Below are 7,148 nucleotides of genomic sequence, written 5' to 3' on the forward strand. Positions count from 1 at the left end.
TCTTTGCACACCCCTACAAAAATTCACAATCCACCCCACAATGCAACCAGCGGCGTGGGTCCTATTTGGTGTCTGCGTCTACCTTGTCGAGCCATTGGTTTGCGCCGATGTTGTGAATTCCGAGCCGGTCGCGGACAGGAAAGATATCAAACTTTGTAAAACGGAAGAAAACTTTGGCATTTTGTTCTTTTCAATTTGGGTAAGTTTCTATTAATATTTTTTTTCAAAATTTGAATCTCCGGATATCCGATTAGATCTTCGTTTCCCATTTGGGATGGGGATGGAGGGCCAAAAAAAATATTTGTCGAAGATCGGGGCAGATTCAAGGATGAGTGGAGGGTTCAGAGTTCGGAATCGAATATTGCAATATCTGCCCTGTTGCCATCACTACACTGTAAGGCTACTCTCTCTCTCTCAAGTACTCTCAAGCTCACACTTGCTCTCCAATTCTCTATGGATGGAAATGAGACCCTCCACCTATTTATAGGCTCCAAGGACCTTGTAGGAAACATCTAGAGCTCCTCCATTCTACCAAATCTTAGAACATTCCACACAAGTATAGTACAAGTAGAATGTCCTACATAACTCTAGCAAGTTTCACTCTATTCCAGAACTCTCTGGAATACTCTGGTTACATCTAGCTTTTTCTTGGATGTTCCGGACTCTTCCGGATTTCTCTAGCTCCATCTTGCACGTTTCGGACTCTTCCGAAATTCTCCTGACTCTTTTAGGCTATTCCAGACCTTGTCAGAGCCTTCTAGAATCTTCTCGGAGCCTCCACCAATTTCTAAGAGCTTCTAGTAACACGAAAGTTGGCCGTCCGTGACACTAGGTCTATCCTTCTCTAACCCTTCCTCTCTTCCTTCTTTAAAATTACTATTCACGGACTATTCAATCTTAGATTAAGATTTATTGATTGGTTAATTTTTGTGGGGCCCATTTTGGGTCCCACAATGATGATTCAAATTTGCTCATTATTCTTAAAGTATCTTTTTATTGGTTCATACAAAAATTAGCTCAATCCGATATCGGTAAAAGTTTTTTTCAGAATTCGTAGGGTCCCAACGAGTGTTGAAAAAGCAATTATAGATATCAAATTGAGCTAATTTTACACATGTTGTCGACAACAGGGTCCCCACTTCCATTTAATAGGGACCAAAAAATAGATAAGCCATTTTAATATTGTCCTTCCTTGTGGTCATGAGACGAGTAATTGATTTTAGTGCCTGTAAATCATGATTGGTGGTGTAACTTTGCATAGACTTTCTGATACACTTTGAGATGGAGAATGCGTCTCAAACCTCTCATGCTTCACCTCCATTGTACCTTAAAAGTGGGTATGGGGAACATTATAGTACAATTATTAAAAATAAATATACAAATAGTTTTTCAATACTTTGTTTACTTCTAGGAGAAGAAGATAATAACGAGACCAAAGTAGTATCATCTTCTTCTTCTTCTTCTTTTTTTTTTTTTTATATATAAAATTGACAAACCCTTGTTTGTTTTATCGTACATACGTATGTGTGTTCCATATTAGTATCCATACTTGTAGAGACCCGTATTTTCGAAAACTATTTAAAAGTTTTATTAATATTAGAATATTGAATAAATGTGGAATTTTTATGGGTTTATATGTGTAACAACCCCGATGTTTGATCAGTAAAAATTTCGTTAAATATTTAAATTTTATTTGAATTACTTATTTTCTCTTAAGTGGCTATATGATTTCTTGTTAATTTTCGTCGTAGTTAGATTTTGGTCTCAACTAGAAACCCTACTTGACCAATTTAGTTAGTTTCTAACCGACTATTTGGAGGAACCGAGCAACCAAACTCACATAGTTACTAGATGAACCTTTTGAACCTTTTGCCTTTACCCATTGGTCAATAGAAGTTAGTGTAACTTTTGTCCATTGGTTAATAACCTTTTCATTATTATATTTTGTTTAAAGTACATATAGGACATGTAGTCTTTTAAAAAATCTTATTTTAAGTATAAAAGTACTTGTACTTCTTTTATCCATTGGTCTTTACCCGCTAGGAAAATTATTATCCATTGGGTAATAGCCCAAATCTTACTACTAAGTACAAGGATCCTGTTTTATATTCAAGGGTTGATTTCCTATGTACTTTATGCATTAAAATATTGGGGTATATCTAAACCATAGATTTTCCAAAGTATTTTATTGATTAATCTAGTACTTGTACTCTATTATAATCTAATGAGGAGAATACTAGCTTTTTTATTTAATTGGGGTACTTGGTACCACACCTATATTTAAATATAGGGCTTTTGTCACATGCTTTAAAGGACTTTGATTATTTTAAAATAAAAGTTTCCTAGTTACTATTGTCCATTGGACAATAAAAGTTAGAGGATTTATTACCCAATGGGTAAAAGGGATAATCTTTCATCTAGTACAAGGGTTTAATAAACTAGTTGTAGTACCAATATTATAATGTGTGTATGTACCTTGGAAATAAAGAACCTAAGATTTCTAAGTACTCTTTTATTATTTTATATTGGAGTTTTGTACCCAATTGGATTAATTTATTGGGGAGTTGATCTTCCTAGAGTACATTAGTACACTAGTTTATTTATTTAATGGGACATGTGCCTAATTGGATTTCTTTAATGGGATTTTGGATTTTGAAAATCTAGTACCTTGGTACTTTCTTATTCTTCTTGTAATATATATATATGTGTGTGTGTGTGTGTGTGTGTGTGTGTGTGTGTGTGTCTGTACCTTTGCAAGAGAGAGAGAGGAGAGGCCGGGAGAGAGAGAGGGGAGAGAGAGAGAGACCCGAGAGAGAGAGAGAGAGAGAGAGAGAGAGAGAGAGAGAGAGAGAGAGAGAGAGAGAGAGAGAGAGAGAGAGAGAGAGAGAGAGAGAGAGAGAGAGAGGGAGGGAGAGAGAGGAAGGAAGAAAGAAGAAGGGATTTGGTTGTACCTTCCATGATCTTTCTTCATCTTTTCAAATGCTTGGGTGAATCTTCTTCCTAGCCAAAATCTATCTCCCATTGTACTTCTAGGATTGTTTAAATACCCAAATCTTGTACCATTGTCTCCTTTCCTTCCACACTACAACAAAAACGGTCTATCGCGACGAAAACTGGCGACGAAATCCAAAATTTGTCGCCAAATGGTACTTTTTGGTGAGGAAATCAGATTTCGTCGTTAAATGGGACTTTTTTCGTGAGAAAATTGAATTTCGTCGCCAAACAATACCTATTGGCGACGAAAAAAAATTTCCCCGTCAAATGGGGCATTTTTGCGAGGAAATTAATTTTTCGTCGGCAATTAGTACAATTTGACGAGGAAATTAATTTTTCGTCGCTGATTGGTACAATTTGACGACGAAATTAATTTTTCGTCACCAATTCTTAAAAAAATTTAGAAAAAAAATAAATTTATTTAAATGAATAATTCTATTTTCTATGTATATTACATATATTTCACACATTGGTTAATTTGGAAATTCTCAAAAAATGTCTATATATATTTGATTTTGCATAACTATCAACAAAGTGTTGGTTGGCCGAGTGGTTGGAATCATTGTTCAAGGACCCGTGGGTCTCGAGTTCGAGTCTGTGCAACAACAAAGTGGATTTTTTTTTTGAGTTTGGGTGTTTTTGGCGACGAAAATAAATTTCATTGGCGAAATGTACATTTGACGATGAAAAAATTCGTCGTCGAAGGGGCCAACCCTTTTTGCATGAAACAAAAGACAATGAAATGGGGTGACGAAATTTTTCTTCGCCAAAAGCTTTAGCGATGAATTTGGCTTCTTTTTGGGGACGAATTTTTTTCGTCGTCATAGACCTTTTTTGTTGTAGTGCCAACAAATCTTCCAAAATCTCATCCTTGGTACAAATCTTAGCCATGCAAGCCTAGGGTTAGGCTTTGATCTTCCATGAGTGCTTGACAAGTGTCAAAATTTGAGGTATGGAGAGAGAGGGGGGGCCGGCCTTGAGAGAGGAGAGAGGGCCAAAGTTTTTGCTATAAATAGAGCCATTCCCATGCCATTCAACTCACACCTCCCATTCTACAACTTCTCTCTCTAGAATTCCTTTGTTTTTTCTTTGTTCTTGAGTTCTTCTTGTGTTCTTCAAGAAACTCATCCTAAGCCGCCACTAAACCGCCACCCGACCACCCTTCGATCCATAAAGTAGAGTAGTGTTAGTCAAGAAGAAGTTTCGAGAGAAACCATTCTCTTTCGAAGCTCCCGAAGGCATACCGTAGGGAGTTACTCCGCTCGATCACCGACGTACTTTCCGTAGCCGCCCTACCGCCAAGAAGTAAGGTAGAACCCCTTGTCCCCTAACTCTACGTATAGAACCATATTATAGAAAGTAGATTATCCTTAACGGATTTCGAAAGATAGAACTTATCGTTTGTTTAGAAGTATTTGTATTTTGATCTTTGAGATGATTATGAGCATGCATATATGAATTGCTTGTATTACTTGTGGTGTGATAAAGCATAAGTGATTTCACTCCAAGGGCGTCCGTACATGTGGCGTTATGCTATAAGTGGTAATTGAGTATGATAAGTAGTATTGAGTTGGATGATCTTGTTAGAATGTTTCATGCTTACTTTTGTCCTACCGCGGAGTCTATGCATGAATACAAGACACAAAAATCGGGAAAGTAGAAACATGACACCTAGGGTGTGGATAATGATGAGATGTGTTTTGAAACCGCAATGTGGCCGGACTTGGTAGCCCATTGTGTATATGGAAACCCGCGATGTGGCCGGACGTGGTAGCCCATCGTGTGGATTGTGAAAACCGCAACGTGGCCGGACTTGGTAGCCCGTTGTGTGTATGAAAACTCGTAATGTGGCCGGACTTGGTAGCCCATTGTAAAGATTGCCAATGTGGCCGGACGTGGTAGCCTCATTGGTAATGTGGCTTGGTTATCCGCGGAGAGGAGCCAATGCAAGTTTTGTGTGCCAATGGGAACCTGGGATGGCGGAACCATTGTGAGGATACTCGGGAATCCGAAACGGCGGAACCGAGGTTGAGTGTGTTAAACAAATGATTTTGAAAGATAGATTGGTAGGTGAAAATGTTGACACGGTCCACGATGAGTCGCGTGGGAGAAACTCAGAAAATCTTGGACACCAACGATAGTTGATTAACGAATATGGATGTGTCATTGTTAGCTGTGTATACATGTATCATGTGGAAATCGATGATTGTATAACCTGTTGTTTGTAAGTTATGAGTTAACGGGTATGGGATTGTTCTGCTGAGCTTTTGTAGCTCATGGCGTTACCTTTGGTGACCCTGATATATTATATTGGTGGCGACGCTGGTATAATGTGTCAGACCTTGTAGATGTTCAAGACGAACAGTTCACCGTAGAAGCTTTTGGAGCTGAAGAGCTGGCAAGAATGGAGGAGCAGGTGGAGCTGTAGTTAGGAACCTTAGATACCCTCCCTTGTGTATTAAAAGTACTCTTATGAGAATTATGATGTAATAAGAGCCAGGCTCCATTTGGTTTTATCAATAAAAATGTTTATTTAACGTACCCAAAATTCGGGGCGTTACAATATGATTTGTGTTTAATGTGGGAAGATTGTTAGGAGAGGGGTGTAAGTGTAAATTTATGTGTGTGCTAGTATATATAGGTGTGTGTGTGTGTAAGTGTAGGGGATTAAAAATCCGAAATCTCACACTCTCTCATCTCTCCCGACTTCTCACCCCTCTCTCAGCTCTCCCTCTCTACATCTCTCTCACTCAAATTCCATCAAACCAACATAAAACCCATACAAAACACCTTCCAATCTTCCACCCTTGTGCGTATTAGAGCTTGAATCGCGTTGATAGGAGCTCGGTGATTCGTATTTGGCTCGGTTCAGAGTTTGAAGTTCTAGGACTTGGGTGATCTTTTGATTTTGGCTTTAACCTTCGAGGTAGGGATTTCTCTCTCTCTTTATATGTTCTTGAGTTGATTTTGTACATGATTCGTGCCTTGGATTGTTGTTTGAGTTGTGTTTGCTTCGAGAAGAAATCTGCAGAAAATCTGCTCGAAATGAGCTGGTATTGATACCTTCATAAAATGTATCGATACCATTGTATTTAAAAACCCAGGTAGCACTCTGGTATCGATACCATTCTTCAAGGTATCGATACCCTTCCATCTGGAATGATATGTAAACCAAAGGTATCGATACCTATCAATACCTTTGGTTTAGAAACAGTTTTGTTGAATTATGCTTCGACTTCAATGCCTTGGTTTCCGAGCTCATTCAACTCATTTCTAACACACTTTTAGCTATCCTAAACCACTTCTAAACATAGTTGTTTGCATCCCAATGATTCTTTGGACATCCTTATTCGTTGACTCTTGTTGCGTCGAAAAAGAGCATTATATGGAATGAATTATCGTCCTTATGCTTTGTCAGTGTCTTGTTCATCTAGCTATTAGTGATATTGTGAGATGTTAAGATAGACGGAGTGAGCTCGTTTAAGCTAAATATGGGTGTTGATCGATAGGGTTGAATGTTAGATAGGAGGATGGACAAATCATGAAACGTAATATGAGAACTTGACACTTGATGTCATGTAGTACAAAGAGTGAGTTGAGATAACGAGTTTATAAACAAAATGGAAATATGAATTGGTATGTGGACCGCTTACTTAATATCAATCTCTCTTTATCTACAATTGTGCAATTAGAACATTGGAAACACATATGATGCAAAGCAATACAAATGAGTTATAATCGGCATACGGGGTCTTGATACCCAGAACTTGAATCGGATGTACGGGGTCATGAGCATCCGGAATGTAGAACGGATGTACGGGGTTACGAGCACCCGAAAATGTATTGTGAGTATATGGGGCCCTAAAACCCGGAAAATCTCTTAAGTTCACTATGCGGTATATTAATGGAGGAAGAGCTACTTGAGCTCTTATTGGAGATCAACAAGAGATGTATAGGGTCCTTAAGACCCGGAATGTAAGTCATTAACCGTAGAAGTGTGCGAGATAGAGTTGATCAATAAGGACACGTAATAGATGGCTAATAGATCGATTAATGACAAGTGAAGTGCCCCTTGAATCCTGATATCCCTTCATGATGTTGCGTTAGTTGCATTCTCTTTCATTGTCTCCGACCTCACTCTTTTACGTTCAAAT

Source organism: Rhododendron vialii, chromosome 4a (assembly GCF_030253575.1).
Source record: "Rhododendron vialii isolate Sample 1 chromosome 4a, ASM3025357v1".
Lineage (NCBI taxonomy): Eukaryota > Viridiplantae > Streptophyta > Magnoliopsida > Ericales > Ericaceae > Rhododendron > Rhododendron vialii.